Source organism: Rhineura floridana, chromosome 2, assembly GCF_030035675.1.
Source record: "Rhineura floridana isolate rRhiFlo1 chromosome 2, rRhiFlo1.hap2, whole genome shotgun sequence".
Classification (NCBI taxonomy): Eukaryota; Metazoa; Chordata; class Lepidosauria; order Squamata; family Rhineuridae; genus Rhineura; species Rhineura floridana.
Genome location: NC_084481.1, coordinates 8,128,746 through 8,153,217, shown reverse-complemented (window position 1 = coordinate 8,153,217; position 24,472 = coordinate 8,128,746).

The following is a 24,472-nucleotide window of genomic DNA, read 5'->3' as shown; positions in this document are numbered from 1 at the left end:
ATGAATGTAACATAGCCTTGTGGGCGGGGATGGGACAACGCTCCTAAGAGTGCCATTTTGTGTGTGTCTGTTAATTTGCACTAACATGATTTTGCATTTTTTTAAATAAACTTTTTATTTTCTAAAGAAAAAGAAAGATCTACATTGACTCTAGAAAAATATACAGCAATCACAACAACAACAGAAGAAATTTAACAGGATATACTGTTTACAGGTAATGGAGTATACTAAATCCTTTTACCCTTATTGCTGTTGATAATCTGAGACCATCTCTATTCCTCTCATATATTAACAAGAAATTAAACAACTAAGCTAATTAACTGACTAATTGAACCTGCAAAGGAAGCCATAGGGGTAAGTATTTAAAGAGGTATTAAAGTTGTCAAATGCTGAGTGGGACATAACATCATCAAATTCCAGTCATTTCTTAATGTGTATCAGCACCAAGCAAAGATTGATAATATAATACAGTAAAGGTGATCAAGCATTCCATAGACGTACATATTGTGTTGGAGGGATCATATTATTAGCTTCATCATTAACAAAACAAATGAAATTCTCCTATAATATAGTTTTTACTTGCCCCCTCAATACTTTTAATTTAGCGGTGTGTGTTTTTTCCGCCACAGCCAGTTGCCAGATTTTTTTATGCCAGTAATCAGCTGTGGTCCTGATAAGGTCCCTCCACAACCTGGCTATAGTTAATTGAGCAGTTGTCAACAGATGCCTGACTAATTCTTTGCATTTCAAGTCTGCATTATTTCCATCAAACAGATTAAGTAATGCCAGTTGGGGGGTCATGTCCAATGGCCATTTAACTATAACTTTAATCTGGGTAAAAACCATTTCCCAAAATTCCATCACCCTGGGGCATGACCACCACATGTGATAATATGTACCCTGTTCAGTATTATAAAAATACACACACAGAAATAGGAACTAATTTGGTTGGTCCTATTTCTTAGCAGAGTTGTAAAAATACAAGCAGCGGAATGAGAATGTAAACCAGCCCACCTTTCTCTATATAAATAACAACAGACACAATCCTTTAGGTAAAAGAAAAAGAACGTTTACTTACAACCTCATATGTTAGGAACATAGGCTCTAGCTTAGAAGAAAGAAAATATAGGTCTCAGTCCATCTTGGTGTTGGTAATGGATGCTCTTAGAGAGAGAGCATCTTGCCATGCGGCCTCTCTCAAAGGTAGAAACTCAGAAAGTAAGGGAGAATATTCAAAAATCCCCCAGGACAAAGGAGAAGGAAGTCAGGTAACTAAACCCCACCCATTAGGAAGTTACATCATGGTAAACAGGTACATGGGATATTTCCCAAACATCCCTTAAAGTGACCGTGCAATTTTAGCCTATTCCAACATACCCTTCATTTGGCATCATCTCCAACAAGTTGGAAAAGCCGTTGCTGTTATTCTAGACAGCAGAGTTGGAGTGGTGTACCACCAATATGCTAATTTAAGTATGTGTTCTTTAACTTGTGTTGCAGGAGTATCCAAGGCTGGCCTGTTCCACAATTTTATTCAATCTTGATCTTCTGTAGTTATACCTATGTCATTTTCCCATTGCTGTTTAAAGCCTGTGAGATTGCCCATATCTTTTTAAATAGTGTACAGTATAAATGTTAGAGATTTGACTTTTAGCTACAGATGTTGTGTTAACCACTATCATTTCAAAAACTGATAGCTTTTTCAATGCTTGCATCTTTGTTTCTTCCTTTGTTAGAAAAGCTGCCAGTTGTCACCACTGAAACTATCCTAAAGGAACTTTATTTAAGATTACCCTAATTTCTTCCTCAGATAACATCCTGCCATCTTTCTAAAAATCCCTTATCCTATAAAGGCCTTTAGACTTCCAGTCTTGCCACGGAAATATTCTGTATTTATTAAAAAATTGTGGATGAAAGAACAAAAGGCATCAGTGGAGAGACCCATAAGGAAATTGATTTTACTCTACGAGACCAACATCGATATAAAATCTCCCTCATCCACGATTTAATTGTTGACGAGGGTGCCGACCTGGCATGTGTAACCGAGACCTGGGTGGGCGATCAGGGAGGAGTTGCTCTTTCCCAGCTGTGCCCACCTGGCTATATGGTTCAACACTGTGGTAGATCCGAGGGTCAGGGAGGTGGGGTAGCTGTGGCCTATAGGAGTTCTCTCTCGCTCATCAAGCACCCTGTCCAGCTGACGACTGGTCTGGAGTGTCTTCACCTTGTGCTGGGTCAAGGAGACAGACTGGGAATTCTGTTGGTGTACCGCCCACCCGGCTGCCCAACAGCTTCCCTAACTGAGCTGACTGAGGTAGTCTCGGAGGTATTGTTGAGGTCTCCCAGACTATTGGTACTGGGAGACTTCAACATTCATGCTGAGACTGCTCTAACAGGGGCAGCTCAGGACTTCATGGCCTCCATGGCAACCATGGGGCTGTCTCAATTTGTTACTGACCCAACGCATGTGTCAGGGCACACTGTTGATTTGATCTTCGCCACTGGACATGGAGATAGTGATCTGGAGGTGGGGAGTCTTTCAACAACCCCATTGTCATGGACAGACCACCGCTTGCTGAAGTTTAGGCTTACAGCAGCCCTTTGCCTCCGCAAGGGTGGGGGACCTATTAAGTTGGTCCGACCCCAGAGACTAATGGATCCACAGGGTTTCCAGAGGGCTCTGGGGGTTTTTCCGGCTGATAAGACTGGCGCTCCTGTCGAAGCCCTGGTCGAACTATGGAACACCGAAATGACCCGGGCCGTGGACACGATCACTCCTGCGCGCCTTCTCCCTTGCAGAGCTCATGCAGCTCCGTGGTATACCCCGGAGCTGAGAGTGATGAAGCAAGAGAGGAGGAGGCTCGAGTGCAGATGGAGGCGGACTCCCGACGGATGCAATCATGCCTTGGTAAGTGCATCCACGAAATGGTATATAGAAGCGGTGAGGGCAGCAAAAAAGCAATATTTTGCTGCCACTATTAAATCATCTCTCAACCGCCCAGCGGAGCTCTTTAAAGTTGTCCGAGGGCTTCTTTACTCTAGCCCTCCGGATATCTTAGAACCGTCTCAAACCCACTGCAATGAGTTTGCTGGGCACTTCCAAGATAAAATCTCATGCATCCGCCGGGACTTAGACTCCAATATTACGGCAGTTGAACCTAATGAGGTATCCGGAGCACGGTCTTGTCCTCATTTATTGGATGAATTTCAGTTGGTACAGCTTGAGGACGTTGACAAGGTACTTGGACTGGTGCGTGCAACCACTTCCGTACTGGATCCTTGCCCCCTTGGCTAGTGAAAGCTGCCAGGGTTGGAACAGCCGGCCGGGCCAGGGAAGTGATAAATGCCTCCTTGAGAGAGGGAGTGGTCCCCTGCTGTCTGAAAAAGGCGGTGGTGCGACCACTCCTGAAGAAGTCTTCCCTGGACCCAGATAATCTGAACAACTATAGACCGGTTGCGAACATCCCATTTTTGGGCAAGGTTCTAGAGCGTGTGGTTGCCAACCAGCTCCAGGTACTCTTGGATGAAACCGATTATCTGAATCCATTTCAATCCGGTTTTAGACTTGGTTTTGGCACCGAAACAGCCTTGGTCACCCTGTATGATGACCTATGTCGGGAGAGAGATGGGGGGAGTGTAACCCTGTTGATTCTGCTTGACCTCTCAGCTGCTTTTGATACCATCAACCATGGTATCCTTCTGGAGAGACTCACGGAATTGGGAGTTGGAGGTACCGCTTGGCAGTGGCTCCGCTCCTACTTGGTGGATCGTCTCCAGAAGGTAGGGCTTGGGGAACATTACTCGATGCCCTGGACTCTCCATTGTGGAGTCCCGCAGGGATCGGTCCTGTCCCCTATGCTCTTTAACATCTATATGAAGCCGCTGGGAGCGGTCATCAGGAGATTTGGAGTGCGTTGTCACCAGTATGCTGATGACACGCAACTCTATTTCTCCTTTTCATCTTCTTCAGGTGAGGCTGTTAACGTGCTGAACCGTTGCCTAGCCGCGATAATGGACTGGATGAGAGCTAACAAACTGAAGCTCAATCCTGACAAGACTGAGACGCTGTTGGTGGGTGCCTTCTCAACCCAGGTGGTGGATGTTCAACCTGTTCTGGATGGGGTTACACTCCCCCTGAAGGAACAGGTTCGTAGCTTGGGGGTCCTTTTCGATCCATTCCTGTCTCTTGAGGCTCAAGTGGCCTCGGTGGCACGGAATGCGTTCTACCATCTTCGGTTGGTAGCCCAGCTGCGCCCCTATCTGGATAATGTTGACCTCACCTCAGTCGTCCATGCTCTGGTAACCTTGAGATTGGACTACTGCAATGCACTCTACATGGGGCTGCCTTTGAAGACAATTCAGAAACTACAGCTAGTGCAAAATGCAGCAGCCAGACTGCTGACGAGGACCAGACGGTCCGCACATATAACACCTGTTCTGGCGCGTTTGCACTGGCTACCTATTTGTTTCCGGGCCAGATTCAAAGTGCTAGTTTTGACTTATAAAGCCTTACACGGTGCGGGACCACAATACCTTGCAGAACGCCTCTCCCGCTATGAACCTACCCGCTCACTACGTTCAACATCTAAGGCCCTCCTCTGAGTCCCGTCCCATAGGGAAGCTTGGAGGGCTGTTACTAGATCTAGGGCCTTTTCAGTAGTGGCCCCCGAATTGTGGAACAGTGTCTCCGATGAGGTGCGCCTGGCGCCTACTCTTCTATCTTTTCGACGCCAGGTTAAAACCTTTTTATTCTCCCAGGCATTTTAATTGCTTAATGTTAAGTTAATTTTATATCAAGTTGTTAAACGCTTAAGCTGTCTGTTTTAGGGATTTTATCTGATTTCTTTTTTACTGTATTATATTTTATTCCTTGCTGTGAACCGCCCAGAGAGCCATAGGCTAGGGGCGGTATAGAAATGGAATGAAATAAATAAATAAATAAATAAGGCTGCTGTGAAGGGATTGTCCTGTATTTGAGCTATGGTTTGTAAGAAAAAAAGGAAGGCCAAACAAGAGATGGATTGATTCCATAAAGGAAGCCACAGACCTGAACTTACAAGATCTGAACAGGGTGGTTCACGACAGATGCTACTGGAGGTCGCTGATTCATAGGGTCGCCATAAGTTGTAATCGACTTGAAGGCACATAACAACAAAATAAAGAGCTTATAGTGTACCCTTTTAAAAGTCTGTTTTCCATTGATGTCCATCCCTTTTCCTCGTCTTCTCTAAAAAAAGAAATCAAGTGATATAATCAATTAGCTTCATAATAAGAGCAGATATGAGGTGTCCCCCAGCCCTGCTGTCCTGTTTGCCTGTAACGATATTGTTGTCTGACCCAGGGGGGTTTCTTTGAAAAACTGAAAGATTCTATTTCTCGTTGCCAAGTATTCAATTGTTTGTCTGGGATCCATATTGGTAAGGAGTGAAATAAAAAGGTTCATTTAGGAAGCACTTTCATTTTAATTGCAGCTATTCTAGCCAATAAAGATAAATCTAGTTTTCCCCACACTTTCATTAAGGCAGTGATAGCAGACCAAATTGGTCTGTAATTGATTAAAAACAATTTTTTAAAATCCCTTGTTATTTGTACTCCTAGATACTTAATCTGTTTTCTGTGTAAGGAGATGCCCAGAGAGGAGGCCACCTTTCTCTGGACATCAGGGGAAACATGGTAGCAAAGCATTTCAGATTTTTTATAGTTTGTTTGTAACCCTGATATTAAATAAAATATGTCTAGTTCCTGGCGTAAAACTCGGGCTGCTTGTTCAGGATTTTGCACCATTAGTGCCAAATGATCGGCACAGAGACTTAATTTATGTATTTGTCCTCCCATCTCCACCCCTTCTATGTTTTGGTTTTCTCTACGACAGTCTGCTAATGGTCCCATTATTAATAAAAAAGAGGAGTAGGGATAGGGAGCAACCATGCTTTGTTACCCGACTGATAGTGATTGGTTGAGAGTCCATTCCATTCACATTACAGCCTGAGAAGCAGCATACAATGCATTATTGTTGTTGTTGTTGTTGTTATTGTTGTTATTATTGTTGTTGTTATTATTATTATTATTTATTACATTTGTATACCGCCCTGTAGCCGAAGCTCTCTGGGCGGTTTACAACAATGACTTGGTTTGAATTTTTAATAATAAATTTTTTAAAATCCCAGGAGATAAAATCAAATGCTTTATATATATCAAGGAAAATCAAAGCAAGAGGGGATGCTGATTTTTTACTAAAATGAATCACATTTAAAACTTTTCTGATAGGATCTGCAATTTGATGGTTGGGAATAAAACCACTTTGATCTAGATGTATCAACTTAGGGAGTAATAGATTCAATCTCTTTGCTAATAAAGTTGTAAATAATTTATAATCATGATTCAGTAAAGATATTGGACGATAAGAATCTAATTTGGTGGGGTCTTTAAAGGGTTTGGGCAGTACTATTATTATTGATTTCTTCCAAGTAGGAGGAATTGGGGCTTCATGTAGGATTTCATTAAAAAGTACTGTTAATGGAGGAATCAAAATGTCTTTAAAGAATTTATAATATTCACTAACAAAACCATCTGCACCAGGTGCCTTGTTAGTTTTCATAAATTTAAGCATTGTTCTCACCTCATCCTCTGTTATGTTGACATTTAAAATTTCATGATGTTCTGTTGTAACTGTTGGCAAATTAATTTCTGATAGGTATTGAGTCATTAACTCTCGATTACAGGGAGGTTGTCTGTATAAACCTTCAAAGTGAAGTGCAAATGCTTTGTTAATTTGTCCTATATTCCTTGCCAATGTGACATTTTGATATTCTAAATAGTGGATTATTTTATTTCGTTGTTTAAGCTTAATTTTATTGGCAAGCAATTTAGAGCTTTTACTACCAAAGTCATAATATCTTTGGTTTATATATAATAATTTAGTCACGGTTTTGTTTGATTCCAATAGCTCCAATTCTTGTCATTTTTGCATTGTTTATAGATTCTGTTAGAGCCTGTTTGGTTGTATTGATGCAGTAATAGTTGCACTGCTTGTTTCAACTTATCAATCTTAAGTGAGTTCCATTTTTTCAAGTCACTAGGTTCTTTAATACAAATGCCTCCAATGATATCTTTCATTGCTTCCCATTTCATAATTGTAGAGACCTCAGGAGTATTGTTCTCTTTGAAATAATTAACAAGGCTTCTTGTATTTTATCAGCACTTGGGCGATGAGTTAAAAGTTGTGAATTAAACCACCAAATTGTTGTACGTGGGGCTGTGATTAAAAGATTAATTTCTGCAGAGACTGGGGCATAGTCTGTAATATAAATGTCCCCTACAGATGCTTTCTTCAATGTGGAGAAGAAGCTGTCTGATATTAATATATGACCTAAAGTTGAAAAGGAATTATGTATTTTTGAATGAAAAGTATAGCTATGATCCTTTGGATGCAATTCACCCCATGCATCACGGAAGTTATGCGTAGTCAGAATGTGATAATATTTTAAGTTCTTTTTCCCTAAATCTTGCTTACTTTTCAAGATGCGTTTCTGATGAGACCCTGATTGAGCCATAGCTGGGTCTAAACCCCTAGTGTTCCATTTAAAGTCTCCTCCCATTATTACCTCTCCCTCACTAAATTGTTTAAATTTTCAAACTACTTTTTGCATAAACTCCAATTATCCTGTTTTTGGGCAGTACACAGAGCAAAACACTATTAGATGCTTACCCTCCAATATTCCTTCAACCATTACATATCAACCACATGGATCAGCAAGAACCTTCCGCCTTTCAAATGGAAAACCAGATTTGAAAATAATTGCCGTGCCTCTTGCCTTGGATGACCCTGAGTTAATATATTGTTCTCCAAAATATCTATGTTTTAACACAGGTTCTGCCTTTTTATGTTTATATATTTCTTGTAGCATGATCACATGTGATGCCATATCCTTGATGTATTTAGTAATTCTATGCCTTTTAATGACGTTTCTCAGCCCCCTAACATTTAGTGTAAATACCTTTAGGTTTTTAGCCATCAAAAGTTATCAAATAACATAAAGGTATCTCTTATAGTCCCTTAAAACCTTTACCTCTCCCTGTTATAACATCAGGGACCTTTTTTTTTGGCAAACCTGTGCAGTCTTTAACAAGCAATAACAATTCCCTTCCCCTCCCCTTCCTCCCCAATTCAACCAATTCTAACCCCTTTTCAAATAACAACTTATGACAACATGAAGGCATATTCTGAAAACAAAACAACAACAACAATCCTTAACCACAGGTTTGTATAGGTGGGCCAAGTTAAAAGTACATAGCCCACACAGACCTGTAACCGAATGGGGTGGCACAAAATCAGACCAGGCATCATTACCTGATGCCTAATGGATGGGGTTGAAGGTGGCTGAAAAGGAAAAGGAATAAGATAAAGAAAATTAGGCAGCAACTCGTCCTCCCCCCCCCCGATCTAACATGAGTACATCCAGGACCAGTATGGTCCTTCCTTAGCCATTACCTCCAAAACCCATGAACAAAATAACATTGGCTCAGTTAGTGTAACACAAAAACTTACATCTTGTCAATGGAGAAAAATTGTCTCCCCCTTTCCCCTTTCCCATTATTTGTTGTGGGGTCAGTCTTAGCGTAGCTGACAATCTAATGACACAGGTCTACCGTCTTTTTCAGTAATGTCTCTCTTCTTACAAGATTTCTTAGTGTTGTCAATGCATTGCCAGCCAAAGGTTGATGGTTGTCTTGTGCTTGTCTCATCATCCTCTCCTGATTCTGAAGAGTGCAGTCCTTCAGGTGCTGTGATGTTACAGGTTTCCAGAATCTGTAATGCTTCCCTTAGTATAGTTCAGCTTAATAAGGCTCTCCCCTCCCAGGGACAAGTAGACGAAATGGGAAAGGCCAGCGGTATCATATCCCAGCTTTCCGAAGTGCCAAAGTTACTGGACACAGTTCACGCCTTCTGCGTAATGTCTCAGGAGCAAGATCTTGCAAAATCATAATGGGTTTACCTTCATGAGTTAAATCTTTAGTTCCCCAAAGTAAAGTCAGCAGTTCTTCTTTTTGATTGTACCTTCCAAAATATGCCAAGATGTCTCGGGGGAGGGGGCATTTTCACGCGGTCTGCTTCCAAATGCTGTGTGCCCTGTCAAGGTCTACAGCAGTCATATTAAAGTCTGGAAAAGTCATTTTGAGCCAAGTTGAGCCAAGTTTACTGATGTGGCGTGTTCTTTCGTTCCTTCAATAAATCCTCTAAAATGTAAATTTCCTATACAACATCTCTTTTGCAGGTCTTCCAGGTTTGTATTTATTATTATACAGTAGGACCCCACTTATACGGCAGATTAGGGACCAGACCCCCGCTGAAAAGCGAAAACCGCCAAAAAGTGGAACATCTATCAGCTGTAGTCCGGGGAGCTCCAGCTGACAGCGCTTGGCCCTTGAAGCTCCCTGCGCAACAGCTGATCGATGTTCTGCTTTTCCATGCATCACCCTTTCCCCCCACTCGCTCGCTCACTCACCCTCAGTAGTGCTCCCCTTCTGTGGCAGACTTCCTGCCGCAGATTGCAGGGAGGGAGCTGCCCGCCCGCCCGCCCGCACCTGCTTGCTCACCTTCCGCCACCTTCCTCGCTTGTCCTCCCCTTGCCCACTCACTCTCCCCCCTGCCTGTTTGCTCACGTGCTCGCTTGCCCTCCACCACCTCCCTTGCTTGTCCCCCCTTGCCCGCTCACACACACCCCTGCCTGTTCACTCGCACACTCTCTGCCACCTCCGTCACTCGTCCCCCTTGCCCACTCACTCTCCCCCTGCCTGTTTGCTCATGCACTCGCTTGCCCTCCACCGCTTCCCTCGCTCGTCCCCTCTTGCCCACTCGCCCTCCCCCTGCCTGTTCGCTCATGTGCTCTCTTGTCCTCTGCTGCCTCCCTTGCTTGTCCACCACTGCCTTCCTCGCTTGTCCCCCTTTGCCCACTCGCCCTCCCCCTGCCTGTTCACTCACTCACTCTCCGTCACCTCACTCGTCCCCCTCTTGCCCACTCGCATTCCCCCCTGCCTGTTTGCTCGCATGCTTGCTCGCCCTCCGCCGCCTCACTTGACAATAAAATGGTGCCAGATGCCCTTCTTGGACTCAGCTGCTGAGCACATAGTCAGAGCTTGGAAACACTTCTTTTTTGAACTACAACTCCCATCAACCCAACTGTAGTTTAAAAAAGGAACGTTTCCAAGCTCTGACGACGCGCTCAGTGGCTGAGTCCAAGAAGGGCGTCAGGTGCCATCAATTTGTGCACTCACCGTCTCTGTATTTTGGCTATTTTCCGCTGCAAGAATGGAACAAGCTCCAAACATATGGAACATGTGGCGTTTTTGAATTGTATCCATTTGCGAAGCGCTGAGAAACAAAGTGCCGGGGCCCTACTGTATTTTCCCTTCGCAGAAGGTGAATCTCCTCAGTATTAGCAAGGACCAAAGCCATGGCCTCAGAAGCCGTGGTTGCTATATGGTAGAAGCGAGACTCTAGGCCTGCCAGTCTATCTTCAATGGGTTTAAAGCTGTTTTCCAATTTATTGATAAGTTCTTCCTTTAGTTTTTGTAGCTGCGTATCAAATTCTACTCAAAAGCTAAGTTCCCCATTTTGAGGTGTGATCCTCAAGTTCTTCTGAGTGCCAGGTACAATAGTGCTGTCTGTGTTAGGCCATGAGATAGATACAAGGTTTTTGTTTACAGGTTCAAAATAAGAGGTCAGTTCCTTTTCTTTCCTCTTCAAAGAGATTGAGTACATTCCCCAGAGACAGAAGAACAGGATCCGGAGCGAGTTGAGTCAAATGGGTGCAGGATGGAGGTTGATTCTGTCCAGGAGGGAGAGGAACAAGGGAATTAGGCAGCCATGTTGTAGCTCAGCCAGCCACACCCCTCACAACAAAGTATTTTAATACACATTTTCAGACTACATACACACACACTGGTAAAATGTTGCTGACTGGAATGTTAACCAAAATACAGGGGAGTGGCAATAGGTTCAACTGCCTGAAAATTCACAGCACATGTCAAAACCACACCTCTCTGAAAAGACAGAAGAGTAGCACCATAAGGCAATCTGCATCTGTGGACATTGTGATGATGTTGCTTTCCTTCCCTGCTTAATAATCACAAAAGCCCCAAGAGATTGATAACATGATTTACACCCAGTGGTACTGTGATGTTCCTGCTTATATTGTAAATATGGTAAGTGCTGGTTATATAGAAGACATATGGTAAGTGGAGTGAAAGAAGAGGGGGAGTACATGAGCAGTAGAATGCTGGATGATTGGCTGAGCGTTTGAATGGCTGGGAGTATAAATGGAAGAATGACAGTTGAATCAGAGGTGGATGTTGGAGGTTTAGAGAGGTGAAAGATAGGTTTTGGTGGTGTTTGGAGGTTGTTGTTGTTGTTGAGAGTGAGTCAGAGTTCTGAGGCAATTAATGAGAAGTAAAGTACATTTCAGAACATATATGAAACCATAAGCTTGTCAACAAAGTAATTAAGTAATCTTGTTATTTCTAATTCTTAATAAATATGTCTTGGTTAAACAAAAGCCTGATTCCTTCAGCTGGAATACACATACCGGGGGGATGGCAGAGTAACCAAGGCTGAACAGTTTGTATCAAATGGTGGCAGCGGCGGATCGGAGGAAAGTGTATCCAGTCCCACAGAGAAACCCAGGGCTGTATGCTTCAGAGTCAAGGGGCTGCAGGGGGGTTTACAAATTACCTATACCCATTGACACAAGGTATCAGAATAGCCAGGCAGAGGCTAGGCACAGTCTATTGGCTAAAAGGGTTACAGAGTGTCAGGTGGTGCTGCCTAGCAGTGGGATCTTTTGAGATCTGTGCTAGTGCTGTAAAGAGTAAGAATAAACCTGACGTTCCTGTCTGCTGGTAGCCACAAAGTGAGAGCTTCACAGGTGGTGCTGGGGAAGGACGTCACAGGTACCCAGTGAATTCAGTGGCTAAATGTCTCCTATGGTCAAATATGGGCAAGTGTTGGTTGACATATATTCAGTTGGGATTAGTCATTATGAACTTGATAGCTTCTGTTAGTTGTGACACTCAAAGAAGGGATGGTAATTTCAATACAATGCTAACCTCAGTTGGATATTTTTTTCACTATATGAGGTAATGACCATCTTTAGCACTTAAAGGTGATATGCAAATCTGCAGGGTATGAGTGAATGCCAAGGATTTCTGCAAAGGCTGGTTTTACTTCCAACAGTTTTTTAAAAAAATCCCTGCAGTTTATATTAATAAGACTGGATGTTATTGCATGTCAGGAGTTATTGTGATTTATAAAGTACTCCTCACCTAGTGCATGATAAAAATACTTGGCTCTCAAATCCAATAACTAACAGATGATAGTACCTTGATCTTCAATATTTAATATGACCTGGAACTTTCTATCATATTTGATGATATTATGCTACAGCATTTTTCTTTCACCAGTATTTTAAGTTGCTTGAATTACCACAGATTTTTTTAAGGACATAAGAGGGGACATCCAAAATAATGATAGGTATAGATTCTATATTATCTCATTTTATCTTGATCCTTGAAAATGTTAGTAGAATTGTAGAGTTGGAAGGGGCCTATAAGGCCATCAAGGCCAATCCCCTGCGCAATGCAGGAATCCAAATCAAAGCATTCCCGACAGATGGCTGTCTAGCTGCCTCTTGAATGCCTCCAGTGTCGGAGAACCCACTACCTCTCTAGGTAATTGATTCCATTGTCGAATGGCTCTAACAGTTAGGAAGTTTTTCCTGATGTCCAGTGGAAATCTGGCTTTCTGCAACTTGAGCCCATTATTCCGTGTCCTGCACTCTGGGACGATCGAGAAGAGAACCCGGCCCTCCTCTATGTGACAACCTTTCATGTACTTGAAGAGTGCTATCATATCTCCCCTGGGTCTTCTCTTCTCCAGACTAAACATGACCAGTTCTTTCAGTCTCTCTTCATAGGGCTTTGTTTCCAGTCCCCTGATCATCCTTGTTGCCCTCCCCTGAACCTGTTCCAGTTTGTCTGCATCCTTCTTGAAGTGCAGAGACCAGAACTGGATACAGTATTCTAGATGAGGCCTAACCAGTGCTGAATAGAGGGGAACTAGTACTTCACACAATCTGAAAACTATACTTCTGTTAATGCAACCTAATATAGCATTTGCCTTTTTTGCAGCCACATCACACTGTTGGCTCATATTCAGCTTGTGATCAACAACAATTCCAAGATCCTTCTTACATGTTGTATTGCTAAGCCAAGTATCCCCCATCTTATAACTGTGCATTTGGTTACTTTTTCCTAAGTGTAGAACTTTGCATTTATCCCTGTTGAATTTCATTCTGTTGTTTTCAGCCCAATGCTCCAGCCTATCAAGGTCCCTTTGAATTTTCTTTCTGTCTTCCACGGTATTAGCTGTGCCCCCCAATTTTGAATAATCTGCAAATTTGATAAGCATGCTCTGTACCTCCTCATCCAAGTTGTTAATAAAAATGTTGAAGAGCACTGGGCCCAGACCGAGCCCTGCAGTACCCCACTCATTACTTCTGCCCAGTTTGAGAAGGAACCATTTGATAAGCATTCTTTGAGTACAATTCTGGAGCCAACTGTAGTAGGTTCCAACAAACAAACAGTATTCTTAGCTCAATGTCACCAGGCATATTCTTACATTTAAGAAACCCTCGTATTTAACAGTGTCAGATAGAAAATATTTTTTTTTAAAAATGCAATAAGGATTTTTACTTGGCAGTACTTCTTAAATGGCTGTATGGACCACTTGTGACCCACGTTACATTTGCAGATGAAAATAATAAAGGAAATCATGCAAGGCCTTTCACATAATGAAGAACACTAACTTAAAACCCCAGCAGGGGATCACTTGATGGGGATGGGCTCGACTTGGGCAAGCAACTACCAAACAATCCCGAACACCTACTCTGGAGAAACATTGTATATGTGTTTGTTTATGTTTGTGCTGAGAACAAAAATATGTTTTGTGACTGTCGTGAGGCCTTGTTGTTACATCATTACAAGCCTGCTTAGCAGCGTCTGCTAGGTGACAGATTCTAAGAGGAGAGAGACACGATCACTTTGCAATCGTATTATACAGCCACTATAGCCAGCATGGATTTTTCACATTCTGCAATGTTAAATTGAATATACCCCCCAAGCCATTCTGATGCTTCCCATAAGCTCATTTCAAAACAAAACCTTACAAATCTTATTGTCCTGAATTCAGAAACGCTTGCATAACAACACTCTCAATTTTCATGGCGATACATAAAACAGTCAGAGAGAATCAAGAGTTCAAAGTCTAAAAAGAGAGAAAAAAACCCCAGAGCCCTTTTGGACTTTTTTCTCTGAGTTCTCATAATCTGTTGAAATTCATTAAAAATCAGCCATGTTCATAGAGTACCTGTAATCCTAATACTGACCTTGCCCCATACTCTGACCTTCATCTTCTGCAGTTTAAAAGTTTAAAAAATGCCTGGCTGATTTTTAATTAATTTAAGAATTTTTGGCTGGCAGCCTATGATAACGCGGGGCATGCTCAGTAACAACCGTCAGTGTTCTAAAAGCCAGACTCACAGCTGCTGGGCTTGCCTAATCAGTGGGCCCCACCCACACCAGACTTTGATTTCACGTGAGACAGTCATGGCTTCCCTCAGAGAATCCTGGGAAGTGTAGTTTGTGAAGAGTGTTGAGAGGAGACTCCTGTTCCAATGAGAGTGCTTTAGTTTAACAGTCAGCCACTCTGATTGAAGGTCTGTGAGGGGAACAGGGCATCTCCTAGGAACTCTCAGCATCCTTCACTAACTACACTTCCCAGGATTCTTTGAGAGAAGCCATGACCATCCAAAGTGAAATAAAGGTCTGGTGTGGATGTGGCCAGGGACAGCTTTGGTTTAAATTTGGGTGGGAGACTATATGTGCCTGCTGTAGAATAAAAAGGTGGGGAAAACGCTGAAAACCAATGATACTGTTCACAATGTTTTCCTTTAGGAAAGTGGCTTCCCCTCTGCCCAGTGCCCACCCACCCAATCTCCTCCCCTCCCCTCCCTGCCCCTTCCCCAGGTCAATGTTGGACTATGACCTGGGAGACCAGGGTTTGAATCCACACACAGCCATGAAGCTCACTGGGTGACCTTGGGCCAGTCACTGCCTCTCAGCCTCAGAGGAAGGCAATGGTAAAACCACCTCTGAATACTGTTTACCATGAAAACCCTATTCATAGGGTCAACATAAGTCAGGATCGACTTGAAGGCAGTCCATTTCCATTTTCAAACATGATTGCACAGAAATAAATCCCATTGAACTCAAAAAGTATGCAAACGATCAAACCCATCCTCCCTTCTCCTCCCTCCTATCCCCTCCCTCTTGCCCCTTCCCTCCCCCTTCCTTTGCCCCTCCCTCCTTATCCCCATCTCCTTCCAATACCCTCCTTCCTCTTCCCCCTCCCCTTCCTCCTCCCCCATGGTCAGTTTTACCTATCCTAAGCATGATCGCATAGGAGTAAATCCCATTGAAGTCAATATGCATGCAAATGATCAGACCTGCTTTTCCCCTCCTTCCCCTCTCTTCTCTCTTCGCCTCTCCTCCCCTCTTCCTTCTTCCTCCTCCCTTGCCCGCTCCAGCCCTCCCCCTCCCCCCCATCAGTTTTACCTATCCTAAGCATGATTGCATGGGAGTAAATTGCACTGAATTCAATATTTATTTATTTATTATTTTATTTATTTATTAAACTTTTATACCGCCCGACTAGCCGAAGCTCTCTGGGCGGTGAACAACAAAAATACTAAAATACACAATATAATACAATAAAAACGTATAAGAATAAAACAGTCTAAAAACAATACAACAAATGAACAATCAATAGCTTAAGTTAAAATGCATTGGGAAAGAGGAAGGTTTTAACTTGGCGCCGAAAAGATAGCAGTGTCGGCGCCAAGCGTACCTCCTCGGGGAGACTGTTCCACAGTTCGGGGGCCACCACTGAGAAGGCCCTAGATCTTGTCACCACCCTCCGGGCCTCCCTATGAGTTGGAACCCGGAGGAGGGCCTTCGAAGCAGAACGCAGTGAACAGGCGGGTTCATATCGGGAGAGGCATTCCAACAGATATCGTGGTCCCATGCCGTATAAGGCTTTATAGGTTAGTACCAACACTTTGAATCTGGCCCGGAAGCATATTGGCAGCCAGTGCAAGCGTGCCAGAACAGGTGTTATATGATCGGACCGCTTGGTCCCTGTCAACAATCTGGCAGCCGCATTTTGCACTAGCTGCAGCTTCCGAACTGTCTTCAAAGGCAGCCCAACGTAGAGCGCATTGCAGTAGTCCAAATGCGAGGTTATCAGAGCATGTACCACCGATGTAAACATGCAAATGATCAAACCTGTCCTTCTCCTCCCCTCCCCGTACAGCCTGCTCCCCTCCCAGTCCTCCCCTCTGCATTTCCTCCCCTCCCTCCCTCCTCTTCCCCCCCTTCCCATCCCCTGTGGTCAGTTTCACCTATCCTAAGCATGAATGCAGGGGAGTAAATCCCACTGAACTCAATAAGCATGCAAATGATCAATCCATTCTCAGCAAACTTGGACAGGATCCCATTTCTTACCTCCCAGATTAAAAAGCAGGGAAATTCACTAATAGGCAAAAAAACCTTGCGGTTTAAGAACGTAGCTATAGCCACAGATATTTCTATCAAACTTTACAAAGCAGGGAAATTGGGTGGCTATAGTGAATGCACCAGGGGAGCAGGAGACCTGACCTCCTCTCTGAGATATTAGACTGCCCTACAAATTGGTCAAAATGCAAACACAATTTGGGTTGGTCTTTCACAGTCCAATCCACTTCCTGTGTAGCTTGCAAGTATTTGGTAACATGTGCCTATCATCCAGGGAGAAGGGGACTTTGGTCCTTACCGGAAATAAATTTCTCCTGGATGATAGTCCATCAAGGCCCACCTCTACGTGGCTCACTTGTAAGTAACCTTGCTTGTTAAACTATGAGGGCATTTGCCTTGCCCTGTTTTCATAAGATTTTTCATCAGCAAAGCTTATTTGTTGCAACTGCATTTGCTCTGTTGCTGTCTTTCTTGTTCTTTTCCTTCAATACAATTTGCTTGTTTTATTTGTTTTTCTCTGTGTGCTGCTTCTTATGTTTCAAGGGAGTAGGTCTTCAATGGTTACAGCTAGCCTGCAGCTAGGGTCATATTACCTGACTCGTCATGAAAAGACTGGGGTGGTCGGTTGTGTGAGGGGACCAACTCCCAGCAATTCTGCTGTATTTCCTGCCTATGGAAGCTAGGTGGAGCCCAGAACCCACCTGATGGACTATCATCCAGGAGAAATTTATTTCAGGTAAGGACCAAAGTCCCCTTTTACCATCTTCTTCATGTACCATACTCTGCCAAAGAGACATGTGCATCATTGGTGCATTAAATGATGTCAGATTTCTATTGTCAAGAAAGGAAGCCATTCTTCCTTGAAGTGCTCCCTGTTCATCAGACCCCTGACTACCCTACTGTACTGCATTAAGCACTCTGAAACAGTGATTTCCCAAATTCCATCAGTCCATTGTCATTGGAAACCCTTCCCTGGACTTCCACTGCTTAGCTTTTTCCATATGGGTAGGAAATTCACCAAACTGTTGTGAATTACACCAGCTCTAATTTGCTCAGGCATGGACAGCAAAGCTAATGCTGGGTTAGCAACTATTAGATTTGCCGTATCAGCCACTTTTCCAAATATCGTTTCCCAAAAGCTCTTCACAAAGTTGCATTCCCAGCACATGTGATGGAAGGACCCAATTCTATCGTTTCCCTCCAACAAAGTGGTGAAACATCATTATTAATAATATGGAACTTTTGAAGGGATCAAGTCACTAATAATGTCTATTTTCTATCTCCACTGTTGGAGGCAGTATGCCTCTGAATACCAGCCACTGGGAATCACAACTGAGAAGAGTGCTGTTGTGCTCATGTCTTGCTTTTGGGCTTCCCAGAATGCATCTTGCTATTTTCATTTGGCTTCTTTGACCTCCTGCCCTTTTCTTTAGTTTCTCTAAATATTTTCCACAAAGGTTTATTGATACAATTTCTGTTATTCCTTATCTTCTTTCTCTGGTTGTAATATTCCTCCTACTTCTCTTTCCAGCTTATTCCTTGTCCCTCGTCTACTTTTTCTTCAATTTCTGCCTCTGGTCTTTCTTCTCTACTTCTGATTAACTCACCTCATTCTCTTGTAGTTCCCACTTGCACTTTGTATATTTTGTTGTTGAGACCAGCCCTGGAATCTTTTAGTAGAGGGCAGGAAAGGAATGTAACAGACATCGATGGATAGATAGATAGAATTCCATTTAAAAAATACAATAGAAAAGCAGATGGGAATAAAGAGCAGAAAAAGATATTAGGATCCGATAAATGCTCAGGTGAACAAAAATATTTTCAACTGCTGGAGAATGCACACTACTGAGAATGTTTGCCAGATCTCTGGGTCACCTCTTTCTATATCACCTTTTGAGTTCAAACCTTCTCAAGGTAGCTTGCAACATCTAAACGACCTTCTCTGTCATCGTACCCCAACTACGAAATACTCTCCCTCCTGAGATAAGGCTGGTACTGAGTCTTTCTTCAGTCAGCACCAACTGAAGACTTTTTTCTTCACTCAGGATATTAATAGGCTGGGTATATTTAATCCTGTTATGGCTCTACTGGTTGCTATTTTGATTTATCTGCCCTTGTTTTGTGGCATTGTTAAATATTGTTGTAGATATGGTTTTAAATTGTTTTATTCTATGTCACCCTGGGATTGCTTGTGATAAAGAGAGGGAGAGAGAGATATTTCACAACCAACAATCAGTTAAAAACTATAAATAATAACATTAAAATTAACAAAGAAGAATTAGCAATGACACTAAGCACCAGCAATATTCAGCTAGGTAAAAGTAAAATCAGATAAATAATTACAGCCTAGGCAGCCCCATTCTATGTTGGAAGATTCAGGGCAGACGAAAGAAAGTACTTCTTCACACAGCATGTAGTTAAACTATGGAATTCACTCCCACAAGAGGCAGTGATGGCCACCAACTTGGATGGCTTTAAAAGGGAATTAGACAAATACATGGAGGATAAGGCTATCAGTGGCTAACAGCCATGATGGCTGTGGTCTGCCACCATAGTTGGAGGCAGTATGCTTCTGAATACCAGTTGGTAGAAACTGCAGGAAGAGAGTGCTCTTGTACTCAGGTCCTGCTTAAAGGCTTCCCATAGGCATCTAGTAGGCCACTGTGAGAACAGGATGCTGGACTAGATGGGCCACTGGCCTGATCCAGCAGGTTCTTCTTTCTTACTTACTGAGAAGCCAATAAAATCCTTCTTTAACATAAAGTAATTTTAATAGATCTTCAGAACCCACTTGAAAGCCTATAAAGAACTATAGAGTGATGTCAGAGACATCATCAGGGAAGAATGCAAAAAGACAATAAAAATGTAAATATACTGCCTTCAAGTCGATTCCGACTTATGGCGATCCTATGAATAGGGTTTTCATGAGGCTGAGAGGCAGTGACTAGCCCAAGGTCACCCAGTGAGCTTCATGGCTATGTGGGGATTCGAACCCTGGTCTCCCAGGTCGTAGTTCAACACCTTAACCACTACACCACACTGGCTCTCAATGAACCACTTAGTGCTGCTAACTGTTGTTGGGCAACTTCAAGGCTCCTCCCTTCCCTTTTTATGGGATCGTTATGTTTTAGCTAGGCTTAGGCTAGAAAGCCCTCAAATAGAGGACACCTTCAAATAGAGGACCATCCTCTGTAAAGTAGGGCACGTAAACACCCTACGTTCGTATTTCAACTGGAACAGAATTCCATGGCCCTGTCCCTCATGCCCCCAAACCTAGTTTTTTCTCACAGACAGGCCCATCAGCAGGGTTTAGTGTAGATGATCTCAGAGTGCATGTAGGCAGATATGGGTGAAAGTGGTCCTTCAAGTACCCTGGTCCCAAACAGTTTGTTTGTTTGTTTGTTTGATTGATATCCCACCCTTCCTTCCAGTAGGAGTCCAGGGTGGCATTTAGGATTTTTAGGACTTTAAAGTTAGTACTGGCACTTTAAATTGGGCCCCAAAATGCACCAGCAAGCACTGCAAACGGTACAATATAGGTGTCACATGTTCCAACTGCCCAGCTCCCACCAACATACTGGCAGATGCATTTTGCACTAGTTGAAGCTTCTAGACCATCCTTAGAGGCAACCACACATAGAGGACATTACAGTAGTCCAGCCTGGATGTCACTAGTGCATGAGTAGATAACTGAGGCAAAGTCCATCTTCTCCACATAGCGTTGCAGTTAGAGTACTAGCCTAAGCTAAATAAAAAGTAAAAAACACTCCTAGATAGCCCCACTACCTGAGCTTCCCCCAAATAAGATCAAAGATTATCACTTGTCTGCAGTCCTATCTGTCATTTGCATTTGAACTGTCAGTCCAGACATTTAATCACTATCAATTCCTCAGAATAGCATGGAACTGATACAGCTCTTCAGCTTGGTCATTGGCATCTGGGAATGTTCATATCGATGGCCAGTTCATTCCCTTATTCCAAGTGGAGATCAGAGGTTTGGTAGGACTGCTGGCTAAACCTACAGGAAAATCCCCAAGGGATCTCAGAAAAACATCTGGATTCATCAGTCTCTGGAGCCAGGCTATCAGACTTGATCCTTCACCCAAGTGAAAGTTAAACTTAATGGCCAAACTTGATCAAGTAATGATCTGGCTCTTTGACAATGGACTTTAGTGGCTTCCACAGCCACAGAACATTACACATCCTAACCCAGTACAGAAAAAATAGAGCCAAGGTATGTGTCTTGTCACATTTGTTGGTCCAGATATAATCTGAGACAAGTCCATAATTCCTGTGGTAGCCATTAATTCCTGAGCTGTTCCTGATATAAAGTGGCCTCAGCTTGGATGGTAAAGTATCCCAAGACCATCAACTTTCTTTAACACCACTCTCAAGATCACACCCATAAGCTCAGGCAAGGAGACTGTTATTCAAGGAGGTAAACATTTCTCAGGATCTTCTATACATGGGGGGTGGGGCTAGCCTTGGAAGCAAATGGAGGCATAACTGTCTCTCTCTGCTGACTACGGGTTGATTATAAGCAATAATCAGCAACTGAATTAAGCACCCGGAGTCTCTCTCCACTCCATCTCGAGAGCTATGCACCAAGGATCGACAGGGACTCAAACAAAGGTCTCTCAACTGGACAACACTGAGGAAATTGGCAGTGATAGGCCAGAGCTGTCAGATTATACTGCCCTAGACAAAATGGTATGGGGTGGTACAAAAAACAACAACGGCGTGTAACTGACAAATGTCAGTGAGGGAGACACTGTAACTGACAACCTCGTCTTTAAAGTAAGGGGTGTGTTAGCGGGAGACTGGTCTTTAGCCTCCAACTTCTTGAAGCTATATTAGAAGCAGGATCTTTTATACTTTAAGTTACAAAGGCTTACATCATCAGCTATGGAGGAGCATCCCCTACATTGACAATCCCTGTTAAAAAAAATTAAGGTGTGTAAAAACTTTTGAATTCCAGGGAGAAGAACTCACAGCTTCTATTATTATTATTATTATTTATTAAATTTATATACCGCCCGACTAGCAATAGCTCTCTGGGCGGTGAACATAAAACAGCATAAAAATACAATAAATAACAAAACAATACTAAAATACAAGCAACAATCCAACACAATAAACATTTTTAAAATTAAATCAGTGTAACTTAAAATGCTTCAGAGAATAGGAAGGTTTTGACCTGGCGCTGGAAGGAGAGCAGAGTCGGCGCCAGGCGTACTTCCTCAGGGAGACTGTTCCATAGTTCGGGGGCCACCACTGAGAAGGCCCTAGATCTTGTCATCACCCTCCGGGCCTCCCTGTGAGTTGGAACCCGGAGGAGGGCCTTCATAGCAGAACGTAGTGCACGGGCCGGTTCATATCGGAAGAGGCGTTCCGCAAGGTATCGTGGTCCCGCACCGTATAAGGCTTTATAGGTTAATACCAACACTTTGAATCTAGCCCGGAAACATATTGGCAACCAGTGCAAGCTGGCCAGCTTCTAAACAAAGGTCTGACTCCCACATCTATGTGCCACCTCCATCCTTGGCATAAAACACCACATCCAAAAAGAACCAAACTTCATTGTCAAACAAGCTCATGTGCTTCATTTTGGGCACTATGAAGGAGACAGGAAGAAAAAATTGTTGCAGAGTAGCAAAATTAAGTATTTGAGCGTCTGAGTGAGCTTTGTGTATTTGAATCTTTGCTAAAGATTACACCTTCCCTGGAATTAGTCAGAGAGAGACTTTAAGCTTTAAAATAAATAACTACTTTATTCTGGAAGTACATACTTGATAGGAAAGAGTCCTACATCTAGCTAAGTTGGAGATGCAAACACTAAGCCTAGTGTTTGCCCTCATGCTGGAGGACAGGGAGAGACAAAGAGAAGATGTCAGCTCTCCCTCTCAAGAGAAAGAAGAAGAAGGAAGGAAGGAGACCAGAAGATGTGATCAACATCCTAAGCATATCAGTCTAACACAGCCTTTCCCAACCAGTGTGCCTCCAGATGTTGTTGGACTACAACTCCCATCAGCCTCAGCCAGCATTGCCAATGGTCAGGAAAGATGGGAATTGTGGTCCAACAACATCTGGAGGCACACTGGTTGGGAAAGGCTAGTCTAGCAGGAAGGGAGAGTCAGTAGGACATCAAAGGATAGGTATTAGCCTAGCAATCAGGAAGTCTCCTCTCTATCTACCCTTTTAACCCCATGCAGCCTCAACCCACGAGTTCAAGTTGAACCACATATTCCAACAAAAATGGTGCCAAAAAGCCAAGACATAGGAACCGGAAAAACATGTGTGACTCACAATGCATTAAAAAAAGTCGCAGTGCACTAGCAACTTGAAATAACACACTACAGACAAGAAAGCTTCCAAAACAGAAACATGCAAAAGTTTTTAACAAGTATTTGGACAAGGAGTGTCAGGAGGACAGTAAAACAGGGAGTTGCCAACAGTTCCCATAACAACATGATTTCCAGTATGAATGAATTTTGTATATAGCTTGATTTGAAGCACAGGAACATTATTTCATTCTAAAGATAAAGATAACGTCCATAAACTTCAAAGTTTAAAGACACTTAATTTTGGGAGTGGGCACAGAATATTTCAAGTGTGGGTTTGTTTGTTTTAAAAAAAGGGTTGGACATGGAATGGAATGCATGAGAGCGAAAGTATCCTGACAAGTGGAACAGGCTGAGTGAAACAAGAGACTGGAATTTTTTGGGCTATAATATCAGTTTTGATAAATGTCACAATGCTGAAAAACACGTTGCTTATAGCTTATGGGATAGGACAATTTATGGAACAATTTTTGTCTGTTGCTCTTTTTGATTTGTTTTGAAATGTTTTTAATTCATTGTTTTTAACTGTTTTATTGATAATTTAAATGTCTTTTGTAAACTGCTTAGAGTTTTTTTTACAATCAAGCAGTATATAACTTTTAATTAAAAAAATAAAATGTGCTGTATATGACCTTATGTCTGGCATATGCAGTTTGAAGGAGCAATTGAAACTGGGTATCAAATGGCCATCAAGTGGTGGAGCACTGAACTATACCTGATAGTACAATGGAAAGTTAAACACAATTGTAATCCCCAGTATATCCAAACTGATCACAAGTGTACTGGTTGGCACTGACAGAGTACTATTACAATATTAGCCAGATTTCTGATAACATATATATATAGTGCCACCTGTATCCTCACTTCAGTGGAGGGCCAACCCACCTCTGCTCGAAGGACAGAGGCTGGTGTACTTGGAGGATTACCTAATAGTCTCCATAGAAATTTATTCTGTGCTATGTCCAATGATCTAGTGTGAATTTTATTTTTTCCCATACCTCTGAACCATACAGCAGTTGAGAAATCACCTTGGCTTGGAATATTTTCAAGCAGGGATTAACATCTGCCTTCCCTTTGTGAAAAAAACCTTTAATATTGTTCCACTCATGCAACGCTAGGTTCTCAGTGTTTTTCCATTTCTCTTCAAAGAGGATAGCTAGATACTATACATATGGACTTGTTCCATTGTGTGCCCATCTATTTGCCATTTATATATTGCTGAGTGGTGTCCAAATATCATTATTTTGGATTTAGTAAAATTTATACTGAGTTTTCTTCTTTGCAATATACTATAAAGCTTTTAAACAGTTTCTTCAAGCTTAAACAGGTGAGAGATAGTAACACTAAGTCATCTGCATACATTAACATTTGAACCTTCCTGCCAAATATTACAGGTGTGCAGGCATCCTCCATTTCCAATATATGGACTATATCATTTACATAAATATTAAACAGTGGGTGCCAGGAGGCAACCTTGTTTTAATCCTCTATTAGTTTTAATTGGT